Source organism: Mytilus galloprovincialis, chromosome 3 (genome assembly GCF_965363235.1).
Source record: "Mytilus galloprovincialis chromosome 3, xbMytGall1.hap1.1, whole genome shotgun sequence".
In the NCBI taxonomy this organism is placed as follows: Eukaryota; Metazoa; Mollusca; class Bivalvia; order Mytilida; family Mytilidae; genus Mytilus; species Mytilus galloprovincialis.
In genome coordinates, this window is record NC_134840.1 from 94,389,943 (window position 1) to 94,410,528 (window position 20,586).

Below are 20,586 nucleotides of genomic sequence, written 5' to 3' on the forward strand. Positions count from 1 at the left end.
TCGTGACTTTGTGGTAAATATATTTAAAATCTACAGACTTGAATAAAGAGATTTTTATTATAAAATTTTAAACATAGTTTACTCACTTCTTAATGTGTTAGCGTTTATTGCTAACAAAAAGCCATAAACAAAACTCGTATTAAGTCACTAAAGTCGAGCGCACCCTAGAAGGTGTAATTCCCTTTATATTTGATCAAAGGATTGCCTGCTAATTTATAAATTTATTATTATTGGTATCAGTAATCATTTCGACTCATATACTGTGGATGATTCAATTTCCTTTATTAGTAAATTTATAGTACGTGTATGAATATTGTTAACGTTAACTTTATATTTTTTTTAATTCAACTACACGCCTGAGTAGTTTAAATGGTTTAAATATCAAGTTTCAAAAAATATACAAGTATGACACGAAAATCACGTGATTGTTATATGTGTAACGTTAGCTTCTGTTGTCTTCCATGCAATGTTTTCATCATTGTATTATAAATACTGTAAATAAAGTAGAAACATCACTTTTAGGGCAATAAATATAATTAAGTCCAGATTTTGACATACAAGTAACAAGTATGTAAACACAAAAAATACATAAATCAAACAATTATTCAACATTATTAAACGAACATTTTATATATTAAAAATGAAAGAGAGCCAAAATTTGCATCGCCCTTTCCTTTTCGCTATCCTTTTTCGCTTTTCTCGATTACTATTCAAGCACGCAAATAATCACTTGAATAATAACCCATATATACGTTTAGACACGTCAACGTCTCATATACGGATACGATACGTCTTTAAATGTCCCACTTCTAATTAAAGTTAACCTTTATATAATGCAAGGTTTTATTGGTGAAATTATCATCCTATTATACATGGAAATATTTTTCGACATTAATATGAATTATACCAATTACTGACCTTTGTTCGTGCACAGACAGTTAGTCTTTATAACGATTAGGATACTATCTTAAAGAATCTCCCAATCATAATGCGTATATGCCATTGATTTAAATGCTTTTTGAATATGAAACAAAAATAATTTTACAACCAACCGAATCTACAAGTTTGATTGTTAAGCGTTCTATCAAATAAAGTGGGATTTTTTACATACCACAAAAGTCAATTCTTTTAATTTTTATTCCTTACCACTGTTGTACTTGAGGTAAGAAAATCTATAGATTTAATCAAATATGTGTTTATTAAAAAGTAATGCTCCATCTATTTTGAATTGTTTGAATTAGATCATTATCAATTTAGACATTTAATTGTTTGAGATATTGGACATTATTCTTCCTGAGGATATTCTGTCCAAATGTTCATGGTAAGAAATATTTCTATAGTTGATGTAATATAATCCCTTAAATTCATATTCTCTTTAATTTTGGCAAAGTTTTCACTTACGCAAAATAGGCAATCCTAAATTCTTGAAACCGAAAGTTGAAACATAACGGTTATAGTGGTTGAAAACACAGGCGTTTGGGAAATTGACCATTTCTAATTTACGAATATTTTAGGTATCAACTCGCAAAAGAAAAATGAAACGACTTTCTCGTATTCAACAGGTAAAGGAAATAAAACAATACTACATGTGGAATAAACAAACAGAGAAATTGATATCTGTGGTTGCAAAAGTTAAATTCTATTGATAAATTGGAATAACGCCAATCGTATCCCCTTTACAATATTATGTTTGAGAACGTCAGGAAATTATTTTACAATTCTTCCTGTCTTTTGATAAGGTTAATTTGGGGTTTTGTTGACTTGAAAAACAGCCTTATTAGACTTCAATGTTTCTGAAAGTCATATGAAACAATTGTTTAGTATTTATAATGAGAGTAAAATCATTGATTCAATGCATGCACATATACTGAACTAAGTCCTGGTTGCACGTTTTTTACGGTTATTTTGAAACTATAATGATTAGTATCTGAACTGTTCAGCCTTTTCTGAATTCTGCACTGTTCTTTAACAGGTCATGTGCAATATTAAGCACCAAGCTAATATCTTAATTAATAACATCAATGATGCACACTTTTCTATAACCAAAATTTTTTATGTGAATGCATGAAAGTATTGCCAGAAGTCAAATGCAACTAAAAAGTTACTGCAGACAGTTATTTGGTTTGCATCTTTATTACTAATATGATTCTATATAATTTAATGTTCATATAATGCGTGTTTATCATGCCTCGTAGCGATAACCTGGTCAATTATTTGTAAGATGGTTTACACAGAAAAGTCAGCCATTGGCATTTTAGCATGATTACCGAAAATAAGTATATATTCATTGTCTTCAAACGTACCTTTAACATCTGATACTCTGTCTTAAGAGTCGAAATGTCATTTTCGAGTAAAATTAAGACACTATTCAGTCTACAAGCAGAAACGCTATTGTATATCACTTTGACCTTCCCAAAACGTAAATTTCATACTGATTTGGTAAAAAAAAAAGGTTTTGAATTTTAAAGCAGAGTAACACACGAAAACATATTAAAAAAATCCAGGCTTTATACATTCGATACAATGTATTGGCGTAAAAATTAACTTGTAATCGTCAATGATGTTTAATTTACGACAAACAAAGTTTTAAAATAGAATAACTAATTACAAATATTGCAGACTTCACATTAAGTCAGATACGTTACATAATTATCGACACATAATATTTCATTCAGTGATTGTTGATCTCTAGCTAATTAGTTAGTTAAGTTTATTTGATCCTAATATTGGTAAGCAATAAGCAAATTGCAAGAAGCGCACATGAAAAAAGAAGAAAATTGATACAGCCCTGATATGTTTCTATATATTGTCCATTAGTTCCCATTTTGTTGTAAAACTCTTTTCAACAGTTGTAAAACAGTTTTGTTTATTTCATTTGTTCATTTAGAATCAATTGCACTGTATTACTTTTTACTTTCCATGGCACGTTTGTTTACTGAATTTTCCCGTCACGGGTTTCTCTTCTCACATGCGCTGTGTGATGCTTAAGTTCTTACGAGAAGTCTCGTAGTTCAGGTAACTAAATACGTAAAATTATCTGAGAATTCAACAATGTGAAGAAAATAATTCAACAACATATACGAAGATTTTGAAAATAGAGACAAGAAAGTTCACATACACTTGTTTTATCATGAAACCGAGCAATTACTTGCTTTTTATTTTTTAATTTTAAGTTTCATATGACGAGTTTGTAGTTACGACATTGTTATTCGTTATTCTATTTTAAATATTTGTTTGTCGCAAATGAAACCACATTGACAACTACAAGTTAATCTTTACGCCAATACATTGTATAGATTGTATAAAGCCGAGATTTTTCTAGTTATGTTTTCGTGTATAACTCTGCTGTAAAGTATAAAAACTTTTTTTTACCGAATCAGTATAAAATTTACGTTTGGGGAAGGTCCATTTAACCACATATTTATCTTAACGAAGGACAGTTATTGTTTCCAGTCATATCTCCAGAGAAGGAAAAATGTACGTAATGATACTGATTTGCCACAAGCAATAGTACATCAAATTATCGTTTTGAATTTTCCTCGGAGTTCATTATTTTTGCTATTTCACTTTTAACAAATAATATTGAAGTGATATACCTTTTCTTCAGGTAAATGATATTCAATATCCAATTCATATAGAAAAACCTACTAAAATATTACCAAGATTGAATACTATATCAAACGACTTCGACATTCATTTTAAACTGTGATTATAACCAGTTTAGATTAATAATAAGCTCTCGGCTTTGCAGTTAGATTAAAAAAAAAGCTGTTATTTTTTCTGTGAATGCGTTGGATTAATCATTAGCGGATTTCTCTCACATGCGATTCTTTTTTTAAAATAGCTTTTACCCCTTTTTAAAATTACAGGATTAATCGACTAATTTCTATGTAAAAATTGCCCGTGTCAAATGAGGAATATGACTGTTGTCATTCACTCGCTTGATGTGTTTGAGTTTTTTATTTTGACATTTGATTGGGACTTTCCGTTTTAAATTTTCTTTGGAGTTCGGTATTTTTCTAAGCACACATGGTTCAGCTCGGTCATTTGTTAAGCATTATTATTAGTTCAATATCACGTTACAGAGATTGATGGTTAAATCTATTTGAGACACTAGGCATATAAAATAATATGCATTAGAACTGAAAGCATATTGAGAATTATCAATTTGTTTTTGACCGAGGAATGTTTTTTTTAATTGAAATTTGCTTGGAGTATTTTTTATCCCAATAAAACAAAGTATAGCATAATAATATCGATCATTCATTCATATAGTATGACTTCTATGAAAATGGTGTAAATACGTCAATAAAGTGGCTATCCAACGACGCAAAATACAGCAAACATGGTTAGGTTTTTTGTTCAGTGAAAATCTTTCCCAAATACTAAAAAATACAACTTAGCATTTGACCAAGTACAATGCAAATTAACCAATTTGAAACTAATTATGAAATTATATTTTTAATCATAATACTGTTATATATTTATAGACCAACTATAAAATGTTTCTAAATAAGGTTTCATTTTATAACTATAAACTCCATTTCAGAAATAAAGATAAAAGTGTAATGGCCTCATCTGTCAAGCACGTTTGTACAATTTGCCATGATGATGGAATGTCTAACGAAGCAGTCACTTGGTGCTCAGAATGTGAAGTTTTCTTTTGTAAAGACTGTGGAAAACCTCATGGAAGGTCAAGACTGTCCAAGAACCATAGAACTATGTCTGTTAGAGAATATCAAAAGTTACCTTCATTAATGCAAGAAATAAGTAGTCAATGCAAAGACCACAATCAGAAGTTTGAACTGTTCTGTTCTTTCCACGCATGTCCCTGCTGTGTCCAGTGCGTCACTGATAAACACCAGAAATGTCATGACATGAAACCACTATCAGACATTTTAAAGCAAGTCAAATTATCTGCTTCAATTCAAATTTTCGAAAAAGATTTGAAGGATGTGAAGGAAAACTTAGATACCGCTATAAAATACTTGAAAACCAGGATCAATACAATCAATATACAGAAAACAAAAGCCGTTGAGGAAATACGGAGTATGAGGATGTCGATAGATTATCACATAAACGCATTAGAGCGATACATACTAGATGACTTGGAGTCTAAACATTCAAATCTAAAATCCAACATGAGCACTCTCGTACAACAAATGGAACAGCGAGCCAGTCAGTTAAACGAAATGCAGAGCCAGTTTACCAAAATGACACAATATGCAACAGATCTACAGGTGTATATTGGTCTGAGTGAAATTGAGAAAATTTCATCCCAAGCGGCAAAGTTTGTTGAAGATTTACAACGTGGAGACCACTTTGATGAAAGGAATTTACAGGTTGACATTTCATCTGAACTTCTATCGATTCAACAAGATGTCAAATCATTCGGAGATATTAATATAAATACCATCTCTTCTACTCTGCATATAAAGGCCGGAAGAAAAGATCAAGCTCAGCACTTGGTTCCAAAAGTTCCTGGAATTGAACAAATCGAGCCATCCTTGTTAAGACGACTGACGATTCCAGAACATATGAAGTATTTAAAAATAAAAGCCTGTGTAATATTAGCTGATGGTAATATCATAATACTTGAAAAAAATTCAAAAACAATACTTCTGTTCAGTAAAGCAGACTACTTTATCAGAAACGTAGTAACATTAACAGATTATCCTCACGATACTTGTTTCATCAAAAACAATACAGTGGCTGTCACCCTAGGAGAAGCAAACAAGACAGCACTTGTGGATGTAGAAATGAATAAAGTTGTGGCACAAATTATACTTTCTCATGCCTGTAATGGCGTAGCAAGTGAACATGAAATGCTGGTCATCAGCAGTAGTGAGAAAAGTACAATAGTTAAGTTGAATGATATGTCTCAAACAATCTTAGAAGGAGTGAGAGCACAACGTATTGCGTTCTTCAAAGGAAATATCTATAGCGCTAACTACTTAGGAAAAACCGTCTGCTGCTATAAAAGCACTGGCGAAGAGCTCTGGACATTTCAGAATGAAGAGATGAACGTAACCAATCCTGGAGGAATTACATTAGACAAAAATGGCTTCGTTTATTTGGTTTCTCGTGGAAACAACAGTATCGTTGTTATTTCCGCAGATGGTAAATCCAATAAGACAATACTATCAGCGGCTGATGGGATCAAAGATCCCTTTGCAATAGACATCAGCAGAGAAACAGGGATCATGGTAGTTGCAAGTAAAGTAAGCGATAGTGCCAATACTGGTAATAGTAGCGATAGTGATTGGGATGTCGAAATTTATGAAACAGTTTTTGTTTATAAATTATAATGTTACGCGCGATTTGTCTTCCCTTTTAAACATTTATCTGTGAATAGCGTTTAAGGTGGATTGAGTGTCTTCCTCCATCTTGGTTTTCGAGGTAGCAGATTACACTTGGTCTAGATCTTTGATGAAATGTGCAAATTTGAGAGTATAATGTTATTCATGTGTAAGACTTTTGATGTAAATATAGAAAAATTATGTGTGTTGTTTAAAAAAAAAACCAATATTTGTGTTTGATTCATTTTTTGTTCAACTTTGCAAAATAACTGGAAAGTAGGGGGATCCAACAAAAGTTATAATAAACAGTGTTGTGAATATACCTATTTTAATGCGCATCTAGTGCAAGAAAATTGGTACCGTTAATTTTGTTAATACCACTGGGTCGATGCCTCTGCTGGTGGACTATTAGTCCCCGAGGGTATCACCACCCCAGGAGCCAGTACTTCGGTACTGGCATGAAAATACGGATTTTTTGTGTTATTAAAATTTACTGTTACAAAATGATAGAAATTATTATAAATTAAGGAATGTATCTCCCTCATGCAAAGCTCTGATTCCTTTCACGGATTTGGCTATACTTTTTGGACCTTTTGGATTATAGCTCTTCATCTTTTATATAAGCTTTGGATTTGAAATAGTTTGGCCACGAGCATCACTGAAGAGACATGTATTGTCGAAATGCGCATCTGGTGCAAGAAAATTGGTACCGTTAATTTTGTTACTACCACTGGGTCGATGCCTCTGCTGGTGGACTATTAGTCCCCGAGGGTATCACCACCCCAGTAGCCAGTACTTCGGTACTGGCATGAAAATACGGATTTTTTGTGTTATTAAAATTTACTGTTACAAAATGATAGAAATTATTATAAATTAAGGAATGTATCTCCCTTATGCAAAGCTCTGATTCCTTTCACGGATTTGGCTATACTTTTTGGACCTTTTGGATTATAGCTCTTCATCTTTTATATAAGCTTTGGATTTGAAATATTTTGGCCACGAGCATCACTGAAGAGACATGTATTGTCGAAATGCGCATCTGGTGCAAGAAAATTGGTACCGTTAATTTTGTTAATATGTAGCAAGAAAACAAGTTCGGCGACCAAATTTTTTTCTTATCTGAAAGCATGTTATAAGAGCTATCGTCTCACATTTTATCAAAATTCTATCATGCAGTATTCTTTTTCTCATACAAAATTGGATTTTCAATGCATTATCTATACAAAATCTGTCAATTTCGAACAACATGAAGCGTGAAAAAAGGCCGGTGACGTATACTTTTTATTATGTTTTTGAAAAAGGCATGAGAAAAATCTATGGACTTTTATTAAGACATCCCAGCCACCTTAATAAAAGTGAATTTGAGTTTTATATTCATTGCAAGAATCATCAGCTAAGAATTGAGTGCTGAGGTACTGACACACTTGTCATATCTTGTCCATTTATAAACTAAAAAATTATAAAGAAACTAAGGTTTCAAATCCTACAAGCCGTTGAACTAAGATGGATTTGGCTATTATTTTCATGACTTTTTTTAGCATGAAGCTCAGTAATTGTTTGGTTTTTATGAATTACACATCCATTGTATTCAAATATTTGGCTTTGAGCGTTCCCAATGAAGATAAATCCAGAAAAGCACTGCAGACTCGTGCATTTATAAAGTGTTGTTATCATTTTTTGTCGAGTCTGCGATTTTTGTCGCGGAAGGCTCGATATAGGGAAAGTGATCTGGCGTGGTCGGCGGCGCAGGCGTTATCTGACTTCCTAAAAGCTTTATATTTTAGAAGGGGGAAGAACTGGATGCATCATACTTGGTATATAGAAGCCTTATGTTACGAAGTTTCCGTCTGTCACATGTTTATGTCCTTGTCCTCATTTTCATGGTTCAGTCACTACTTGAAAAAATAAGTTCAGATTTTTTTACTGTTAATTTCTCTCTTATTATAAGTTAAAGGATAACTATATTTGGTAAATGCGTATCTTGCAAGGTCCTCGTGTCCGTCAGACAGTTTTCAATTTGGCGTTGTCAGTTTATTTTCGATTTATGAGTTTGACTGTCCCTCTGGTATCTTTCGTCCCTCTTTTTTCACTTGACTTCGACATTATTTCATGGATCAGTGAACACGGTTACGTTTTGGTGGTTAAGTCCATTTATCAGATAATATAAGCAGTATGTCTGTAGGGTATACATGTCAACTGGCAGGTGTCATTTGACTTTGACTTCATTTTCATAGTTAAGTGATCTTCAAGGTTCATAGTTTAAGTTTTTGTGGTTTGGTCTTTTTTTCTTATACTGTATGTAAAAGGTCTAGTCGGTGTATGGATAATATAGATCTTTATTTGTCATATATAAGTAACATTATACTTGTGACATAAACAAAAGTAACAAAAACAATAAAATAACTGAGTTGAACACGCACATATCTATATATATATATATACAAGAAAAACCAACTAAGAGTCCCCTGTCCTCAGCTCTAAAGACTGTTTTATAAAGGAACCTGTTTTTTTCACTTGGTTTATATTGAGTATGAGATAGATTTGGAAACATAGGATTATCTAGTGCCATGTCATTAAAAAATTTTATACGTAAAACATTATTAATTTGACAGTGGTTGAGAAAGTGATTTTCATCTTCTAAGGTTTTACAAGTTGGACATGTTCTATTGTCTCGAGGTATTTTTAGATATCTGCCCTTCTCAATGAACACATTATGGTCACTAATTCTAATTTTTGTAAATAAACGTCTAGTTTCAAAATTTTGATATTTTAGATAAAATTCTTGGTCTTGTTTGACTTTAATATTTTTGTAAAGAAAAAGTTTGTTATTTTCGTTCAAACTATTTAATTTTTCCCCCCAGCAGTTCTGAATAAAATTTACTTGTAATATTCTTAATCCAAGTCTTTAGTTTGTTAACTTGTTCCATATTTTGACAGGACATTACTTTTTGTATATCAATATTCATTTCTTGTGTTGAATCTTTTATAAAAGTGGACCAAGTATAAACTCCTTGTGAATCAAGGTGTTTACTTAATGTATAACTTTCTTTTAGTAACGGGTTTATGTTTTCAGTATTTAATCTAGCCCAATAAAGAATTGCTTGTGTTTTTATATATTTTTCTATTGGTTGTCTACCAAGTTCAGCTTTAACACCTAAATTAGCAGATGTTTTTTAGTACCTAGAATATATTTACAGAAATTAACATGAACCTTTTCGAAGGGAGTCTTATCCAAATATTGGAAGTTTTCTATATCTTTGTTTTGGGATTTTAATCTGCCTTTTGCTCTATAATAAGATTGATATGTATCCATGTACGATATTTCAGCATTATTTTTATAAGAGAATCAAAAAGATTACAGAATACATTAACAGGGAAATTTCCCAAAAAGGCTGCATGTGTTTTTAATGAAAACAGAGCTTTCCTAGCTTTTTCGGCTAAATCTGTTAAACTTGCATTTAGATTTCCATTATTTTTTATCAGAGTGCCCAGAAATTTATACTCAGTAACATTATCATTTTTTTCATTATTGAACCTTACAATGTATGGTTCCAGTTTTGTAGTTCTTTGTTCAATGATCATTGTTTTTGTTTTTTTAGTATTTAGACATAACTGCCATTTTTCACAGTAATTTGATAAGTTATTTAAGCTATTTTGAAAACCTTCTTTACTTTCGGATAAAATTATAAGGTCATCGGCAAACAAAAGACTTCCTATATCAGAATTTAATATTCTCAAGGGTTTTGAACCTTTATGGTCAAAATTTTCAACTATATCACTAATAAATAAATTGAAGAGTGTGGGACAAATACTGTCCCCTTGTTTTACTCCTCGGTCAATGGGAATAAATAAACTCATCATAGATACCAGGATTAAAAATTCATATTTACCCCAGACGCGCGTTTCGTCTACAAAAGACTCATAAGTGACGCTCGAATCAAAAAATGTTTGAAAGGCCAAATAAAGTACGAAGTTGAAGAGCATTAAGGACCAAAATTCCTAAAGTTTTGCCAAATACAGCTAAGGTAAGGATTGTAAGGTGAACATGTCCAACTGGCAGATGTCATCTGACATTGACTTCATTTTCATGGTTCATTGGTCAAAATTAAATATTTGAGTTTTGGTCTTGTTTTCTATTACTACATTCAATAGGTCAACTATATTTGACGTTTGGAAATATTCAAGGATGTACTAGTTAGCCTTTCAGTTTAAATTTGATCTTGACCGCATTTTCACGGTTCATTGCTCAGTGTTAAGTTTTTGCACTTCGGTCTTTTTTTCTTAAACTATAAACAAAAGGTCAACTATATGTGTTGTATAGAAGGACTGCAAGCTGCACATGTGTGCCTGGCATGGATCATTTGACCTTGATCTCATTTTCATGGTTCATTGGTCAATATTCAGCTCTTGGTAACATGTATTTCTTGTTTGGTTCATATGACCTTGATCTCATATTCTTTGATCATGTTAAGTTTGTGTGGTAGTTGTTGTGAAGTTTTTTTATTTTGGACTATCAACATAATATCAATGATTAGTTAATATTCGACTTTGAGCGTACCTGATGAAGGTTAATCCAGAGAAACTGTTCAGACGCATGAGGTTATATAGTATTCTTTACACCTGTCCGAAACCTTGTGTCAGTGGTTGTCGTTTGTTGATTTGGTTGTTGAGTGTTTCTAGTTTCTCGTTTATCGGGGTTTTATTTTGATAGATTATACAGTTGTGGCCTTTATAGCTTGCTGTTCGGTGTGACCCAAGGCTCCGTGTTGAAGACTGTACGTTGACCTATAATTGTTTACTTTCATAAATTGTGACTTGGATGGAGAGTTGTCTCATTGGCACTCAAATCGCCTCGTCTTTGAGTATTTTTTTTGCATTAAAATAATTGTTCTAGTTATGGAATCTTATTATATCCCCAAGCAACGAAGTAGCGGAGTTTATAATGTGTTGACCCATTCCGTCCGTCCTTCTGTCAGTCCTGTTCTTGTCATCGAAACTCCTCTGAAACCACACAACAGATTTAATGGAACCTTTTTAGATAATAAGGACATACTATGTAGATGTGCATATCGACAGAAAATTAGGATTCATTTTTTTCTTCTAGGAGTTACGCCCCTTTGAGCTTATTTACCCGAATATACAACTGCAACAGTTTGTCATCGAAACTCTTCTGAAACCACAAAATAGAATTTCATGAAACTTTGTAGATAATAAGGACATACCACGTAGATGTGCATATCGACATGCAATTATGATTCAGGTTTTTCCAGGAGTTACGTCCGTTTGAACTCATTTGTCTCAATATACTACTGCAACAGTTTGCTTTGGCATCTCCTTTTGAAACATCCAGCATACATATAAACCAACATATAACAGTATTAAATCATAACATAGATGGTGATGTGGATAAGGTAAATAAATGTAAATGAAAGTAATTCCGGTACCTTATCTATAATACTAAAATTACGAGGTAAAAACGACGAATCAAAGAATTCAACTTTATGTATAACTAATATAGTACAAAGGTGTAGATTAAAAATTACACCACTCCAGGCCCTTTTGTTTTCCCACGTAATTAACATTGCCAATAATTAAGAAGTTCCGGGTCGAGTCAGATACCGATACCAATAGTATATTCACCTGTTACCGATTACCTTATCTGTACGTTCCGTATCTGACAGGCGCACCACCAAACGGTGTATTCAGGATTAATATACTATATAGTATTACACGGGTCATAATCACAGGGTTGACACTACTTAATTGTCAAATCGTTACCTTTTGTAGTATTTTAATCAGTTAGACTTTCTAAGATAACAATACGAATACTAAAAATCTGGACTAAAATAAGGCGTATAGGTACAGTTTTCAATTTGTTAGCGGGCATGACGTAAAACAGCGAATCAAAGAATTCAATATTTATAACTAATATAGGACAATGCTGTTGATTAAAAAATACTCCATTCCAGGACCTTTTGTTTTCCAAATAATTAATATTATCAATAATTGATAAGTTCCAGTTCGACGGGTTCAAACAGAAAGATTTGAAAGCAGAGAAAACTGTGTATCTTATAATCAGCATGACTTTATCAGATGACAATACTAATACTAAAATAAGGCTTGCGCATAGTTATATACTTTAATTCAGTCACGGACCCGCGATATACGGGTGTGTTCTAGTATATTATATATTTGTATAATAAAAAATATTCTTCTAAAATTGGAAGCCAGGGGTCCCAGCAGATTTTGACCATATGAAAAGGGTTTCTTATAAAAAAAAATATTCTTTTCTAGTGCAAGAGATTCTTTGATGTAGTTTTCAAGTCCTGTAAAATTTACTTTATTTTCACAGAGTTTTGTTCTGTAAATATAGAATTGTGTAAAGAGTATTATTATGTTTTTTATCATATTATTTCCTTTGTTACCTACATTCGCAAATAAAATAACATCTATATTAAATGGAATTAATATTTGTGTTTGGTTATAAATCAAATCACCGAGTTCAATCCATAAATCTGAAATTTTATAGCATATCAAAATATGTGCGCAATATCTTCAATAGCTTCATTACAGAAAGTACATTTATCTGATTATTTTATCTAAATTTTAAATAAAAATTCATTTGTGCCATTGATTCTGTGCACTATTCTGTACTGAAACCAACGAAGTTTATAGCTTTTTGTGGAGAATAGAACGACATATTATTCACTTTTTTCCAATCATTTTTTTGTTTGTTTAAACTTAGAGACCATTTATCTTCACAACTAGGCCTTGTACTACTTTTTTCTAAGAAAGCAATATACATGTCTATTGACCCTTTTTTTGATAAAAAGAAAATGTTCTTCTGGATTGTGCCTGATATTCCTATGATGAGGACATAATCTTGCAATCAATTTAATTGAGGTCTGGAGCTGGTATGTCAGTTAACTGCTAGTAGTCTGTTGTTATTTATGTATTATTGTCATTTTATTTATTTTCTTTTGTTACTCTTTTGACATCGGACACGGATTTCTCTTGAACAGAATTTTAATGTGCGTATTGTTATGCGTTTACTTTTCTAAATTGGCTAGAGGTAAAGGGGGAGGGTTGAGATCTCATAAACATGTTTAACCCCGCCGCAATTTTGCGCCTGTCCCAAGTCAGGAGCATCTGGCCTTTGTTAGACTTGTATGATTTTTAATTTTAGTTTCTTGTGTACAATTCGGAGTTTAGTATGACGTCCATTTTCACTGTACTAGTATATATATTTTAGGGGCCAGCTGAAGGACACCTACGGGTGCGGGAATTTTCGCTACATTGAAGACCCATTGGTGGCCTTCGGCTGTTGTCTGCTCTATGGTCGGGTTGTTGTCGCTTTGACACATTCCCCGTTTCCTTTCTCAATTTTATTCTATTATTTGGAAGAATTGGTCCATGAACTTTATAGAGATTTTCTATAGATTTATTATGTTTAAGAGAATTTTAATATGATTTTATTGCTGATGTTACTCCATTATAAACGAGAAAGTTATATTAAATTTCATAAATATTTTTGCATTGCTCCAAAGGCATGAATTTACCGTCATTATCTACCAGATCATTAATCAACAAAATACCGTGATCAGCCAAGTCTTTATGATAAACAGATGTGTTACCTATTTTAATATTTCCATTATTCCAAAATTCTTCTTTATTTTTTGGTATAAGTTTATTTTGCATTTCTGTCCATGCTTTAAAACCCTCTTTCCAAAAGGGTTTTTACATTTGTTTGGTGGACATAGAAATACTAGATTGTCAATGTTGATATTTTATGTGCTTTCTATTATCTTATTGAGTTTTGTATTGTTTTTTAGCAACCGTCGGACCCACGTTAATTTTAATCCTTTAAAATATTCTTCAATATCTAACATTTTCAGCCCCACAATTTATGTTCCAGACAAAATATTTCTCTTTTAATTTTTTCAGGCTTGTTTTCCGAAATAAATGAATAGATTGTATGAATAAGTTGTTTAAGAGAAGTATTGCATGGTGTTTGTAATGTTAAAAACAGATTTTCATTTTGAAATAATTAGTGTCTTGATAATTGTTATATTTCCAACTGGAGTAAGTAGTTTGTTTAAACCAAATATTGATCATATTTTCAATTTCTTATATTTAAGATCAAAGTTCAAAGATTCCATTTCTTGCAAATTGATCGAAAAGTTTATTCCTAATAGTGTAAACCTACTGAAACCCTATTCCAATTCCCACTTTACACACATGGTGTCTTGACTATTTTTTTCTTCCCTATCCACACCACTTTTCATAAAAATTTGTAGATTATAATGACATACTGTGTATATGTGCATATTGACAGGAATTATGATTCAGTTTTTTTTTATAGGAGTAACGCCCCTTTGAACTTATTTGCCTCGTCCGTCCATCTGTCCGTCCGTCCGTCCTGTTCTTGTCATCGCAACTATTCTGAACCAACACAACAGAATTCCATGAAACCTTTTAAGATAATAAGGACATACTATGTAGATGTGCATATCGACAGGAAATTATTATTCAGTTTTTTCTAGGAGTTACGCCCCTTTTGAACTTATTTGCCTCAATATACTACTGCAACAGTGTGTCATCGAAACTCTGAAACCATACAACAGAATTTCATGAAACTTTGTAGATAATAAGGACATACTACGTAGATGTGCATATCGACATGCAATTATGATTCAGGTTTTTCTAGGAGTTACGTCCATTTGAACTTATTTGTCTCAATATACTACTGCAACAGTTTGCTATGGCAACTTCTTTTGAAACATCACAACAGAATTTCATGAAACTTTGTAGATAATAAGGACATACTATGTAGATGTTCATATCGACAGGAAATTATGATTCATTTTATTTTCTTACAGTTATTTTATTTTTCCAATGACAATGTGGGGACCTGGGGGTAATTGAGCGCGCTCACTAAAGGTTCTTTATTTTTTTGTTTTTTTTTTCTCAATATCATTATTGTAGAGTAAAAGAATGATTGCCAGAATGCAAGATTCGAATACAGCAGTGATGAGTTGTATACGAATTGCGACATTATGAAATGACCAAAAACTGAAATAGGATGTTATGTTTTAGACTATGAAACAATGTGTTCTGCTAGTGATTAAACAAAATTACAACAACAAAATTCTGTATATGTGTGTCTGTTTTCTGGATAAAGTTTCTAAAAAGACAATAAAGATTACTCTTTCATTTCGAAAGTTTTGTTTGGTTCATTTCAAGAATTGTTTTTTTTTTAACCAGCATGTTGAATAATTACTATATGATTATTATAATATTATAACCTACCTTCATGACACAATTATAATAAATTAAATAAAATACAAAAAATTGAGACGTGAATGAAAAAAATGTGTAAAGTGATATTTAACAAGCGGTCACAATCTTAAAAATAATCCGAAAGTTTCCAAATTTACTGTGTGTTGTTTTCATATCTAAAGCATTGAGAGACAAAAATAAAAAAAAAATTGTATTTTTTCAGATTTCAAAAAAACCCTTTTTTCCCGAAAATTTGAAAAAAAACAATAATTCAACCAATTAGTTACAATATGAGCATATTGAATACCTTTTAAACAAACCTGAAATTTTATTTAGTACTTAGAAAATTACGTGTCAATTTTTTATTCAACTTTCCGCAAAACTAATTTGCACCCTATAATCGTTTACACGGAATTTAGATACTTTCCGACAAGTTCTGATTTTCATTATCACATGTGCATTCATTGCAAATGAAAGCTTTTTAAAATAGTGTATCTCATTTTGTTTTATATTTCACACTTTATAATTAATTTTATTTCAAAGTCGTGTATCGTATCTTTTGTTGACTAGTATAGTTCAAGTTGATGAAAAATTATCTTGATCAATGAGTAGTTAGATTTCAAACTATCAGCAAACAAGAGTATGTACTGCAGATTTAACAAGATGTTTTAAAAAGTAAAATCACAAAGATACTGAACTCTGAGGAAAATTCAAAAAGAAATCACTAATCAAATGGCAAAATCAAAAGCTCAAACACATCAAACGGATGGATAACCACTGTCATATTCTTGACTTGGTACAGACATTTTTTTATTTAGTAAATGGTGGATTGAACTTGGCTTTGTAACTAGCCCAACCTCTCAATTGTGTGACAGTCACATCAAATTCCATTATATTGACAACGATGCGTGAACAAAACAAACAGACATAATAGTTGAAAGTATCAAAAATAGGAATACAGGAGTCAACCTGTATTATCATCTTAATCACATCTTAAACGACATAAAACTCATCATAGCGGAACAAAACATAAACTTGAACTGTAACTTGAATTGTAACTTATCATGCTAGAATCACATGTCAAAAATCAGCCCAAAAAAATCCGTACAAATGTGATTTTCAAGGTTCACAACCTGTTATTTCAGCAACAATCTGCAGAACGGAACAAAACTTGAACTCGATCATCGACACATCATGCTAAACTTACTTACCAAATTCAGCCCGTTACATGAATTTAGTCGCATGCATTTCGATGATGAATAGAAGTGGATGGAAATAAACATGTGACGTTGTTGCACTGTCTGTTACATGAATTCATTGCCCAATATATCGAGTATCAAGTCATGTCCATTGTATAAATTAAATAGTTGTTGTACTGCATAGATAATTGCAAACAGCTACATAACAGACAGTACAGGAATGCAATCTTATGCAATGCTTATTAGTCCATTCCTGGCCTCAGTTATATATCTAAATTTTGCTTTATCAACTATATCCAGCTCTGTTTCCATTGCCTTCGCAGTGCAACTGACACTCTCGAAATCTCCAAAAACAGTGTGCACCACTTACAACATCAAAACAGCGAAAATAAAAATACGCGAAGTTCAAACTTTATAGATTTGCTTTGTTAGCCGTTAGATGGGTCGGTTTACTCTGACATGATTGAAGTTAAAACATTTTAGAAAGAAAAAAAATCAGTACAATTTGATAATTCGAAACGAAGGTATTTATAAACTGCCATTCAGAGATACCCACTTTAAAAAAAGGAATGCAGATGTGATCGCCGATGTGTCTTTTAATGTAAGTATAAACAATTGGGGTTTTTCAGGCAAGGGATATAGTGCAGTTATATTCAATCAAGACCAAAAAAAAGGTTATAACTAGATGGAGCTTTTTTGTGGACTTCACCTGATGTCTCGCATTCTTCTTTAAAGGTTACATCATTAAAATAAACCACCTAGCAAATACATTCTGATACCAAAAAAGATAGTATACACTACACTACACTATACTTTACACTACACTTTCACACTATCTTATAAAACAAAAGTTTTTTTATTTAATTAAATGGTCGTTTGGTAAATCTGAATATATATTTGCTGCATCTCATTTAAAGCATTTTTCTCTATTGAGAAAGGTAAATATGCTAGATATACTTACTGGAGGTGTGATGAGATGATTGAAGCTGTTATTTACCTCCTTAATAATATTAATGTACGTTTCGGCAACAATTATCGACAGGTTGTAGGTATCCCTATGGGCATTAATTGCGCCCCTTTAATAGAAGACTTCTTTTTGTACTGTTACGAATCACAGTGTATGACTAAACTCAGTAAAGACCCTTCGAAATTACATTTAATTGATAAATTAAACAACAATTACCGTTATCTTGAGGATATTTTTTCTTTAAATAATCAAGAATTTTCTCAATATACTGCTGAAATTTACCCCAAGGAACTTCCTTTAATTAAATCAAATTTAAACGGTAATAACAGTTCTTTTCTGCAATTAGATATTTCGGTTTTAAATAGGAAACTCCACACTAAAATTTACGACAAAAGGGACGATTTTTTGTTCCCTATTGTTAATTTTCCATTTTTAGATGGTGATTTTCCTTTGGCACCATCTTACGGTCTTTATATTTCACAGCTCGTTCGCTATGCTCGTGTCTATTGTGACGTTTTTGATTTTAACGAACGTAATCTATGTATTACTGGTACATTATTAAACCAGGGATATCGTTACCATAAATTACTTCAAACCTTTACTAAATTTTTCCATAGATATAATGATTTGGTTTTGAAGTTTGGTTGTACCTGTAGAAAACTTATTTCAAAAGGGATAGCACATCCTCATTTTTACGGAAATGTTGTTAACCATGTCCGGAAATTTAGAAATGATCCTGGTGAACTTATCGCTCCTTTAGATAAACTTATTCTAAAATGTTACCATTACAACGCTGTAAAAAGATCATTTAATATTGTTTTTATTGGTATCAATATTGATTTTGTTATCAGTAAATTAAAAGCAAATTAAATATTAATAGTATGTTATATAGAGAAGAATACATGGCAAAATCCGTATCATACGCTGTATTATCACGAGATACCAATATCAGCCAGAGGGTCTTTAGGCCCGAGGGATGATATTGATCGAGGGTGATACAGCACTTGATACGGATTTTTCCATGTTTTATACGCTTCATCATATATTCCAACAGAAGAGTATATATGAACTGCTTTCTGATCCCTAGCACCTGGGTTACCTTCAGTTTAATTTTGTTCTAGCTTTAAAAGAACTGCTCAATTGCCCATCCGAAACACCTGGGTTACCTTACAATTTGCGTGCTGTTGTTTTAAAAATATTTTGTCTATTGTATTTATTTGTGTGTTTTGTATGGTTTTTTATTGGTTTTTTTTATAGTTGCATTTTGTGTGTCAGAAATATGAAAACTCGACGTTCGTGACGTCACATGCCAAAAAATGACGTCAATCAATAATATAAGTTGCGTCATGCCCGAATTGCCGTTCATTTAGGACCCATTTTGAGAAGAAAAAAAATAAAGAAGCTTGCATAAATTAAAACGGAGTTTATTTAAAAATGAAAAAAATAATTGTTAGGGTCGTGATAAAGGGTTCGATAAAGGGTAGGGGTGTGATAAAGGGTATGATAAAGGGTGCGTATCAAAGTTGCGCAATATGGATTAAACAGCAGGCTATTTATCAAATATTCATAACTACTGTATTTACTTCTAAATGTATGATAAATACATATAAACATTCATGGATCTACAATCTGTCGATACCTGTATCTTGTCATTGTACATGATCATGTTTTTTCTCTGACTGTTTATGACGTTTTACGCTAAATCCATTGGATGTTGGATGTGTACAGATTGATAATTTAGTCTTAGATGCATGATTTTTTTATTAGTTGTTAGTGGCTTTGAACTAGCTGTCAGTAAACTGCAAGTACTCTCAAATCTGTTCCTAGTGTCTTTGTGTTGTTGGGATGTACAAGTACCCGGCCACGTCCAGTTGTACTTTTGTCCATCTGACGAGTTAAGCCTTTTTCAACTGATTTTTATAGTTCGTTCTTATGTTGTGCTGTTATACCACTGTCCCAGGATAGGGAGAGGTTGGGATCCCGCTAACATGTTTACCCCCGCCACATTTTGTATGTATGTGCTTGTCCCAAGTCAGGAGCCTGTAATTCAGTGGTTGTCGTTTGTTTATGTGTTACATATTTGTTTTTCGTTCATTTTTTTTATATATAAATAAGGTCGTTAGTTTTCTCGTTTGAAATGTTTTACATTGTCATTTCGGGGCCTTTTATAGCTGACTATGCGGTATGGGTTTTGCTCATTGTTGACGGCCGTACAGTTACCTATAGTTGTTAATTTCAGTGTCATTTTGGTCTCTGGTGTAGAGTTGTCTAAGTGGCAATTATACCACATCTTCTTTTTTTTATATAACTTGCCAATGATACCTAAATAATTAGTTTAAAATCTAGACCATAGAATATAGATGAAAATAGGTAATGTTTAACTTACTGCCATTTTCCATGAAACCTAAGATATTGTGAATCAACATGCATATTTAGATGATGGTACCCGTGTATCACATCAAACTTAAAATGTTAAATACAAAGAGACAACAACCCGACCAAATAAAAAACAACAGTAGAGGGTCACCAACAGGTCTTCAATGTAGCGAGAAATTCCCGCACCCGGATGTATGACACTTTATATTGCGGAAAAAATGTATTAAGTTGCTTGCTCGTGTTTCTGATGCAGTAAGTCCATGTTTAATGTTACAAATAAATAAAATAACTATAATTATATGATATCAACGAAACGAATTTACTGTTTATTTTATATATTAGATTATCATTTAAATCTCTTCCTATTTTTTCAAGTTTTTTATAAAGCCATGAAAATATTTTATTGTTTGCGTACAAACAATGGCGATTATCAAAAGATTTCATTCCTTTTAAGTGTATCAGTGTT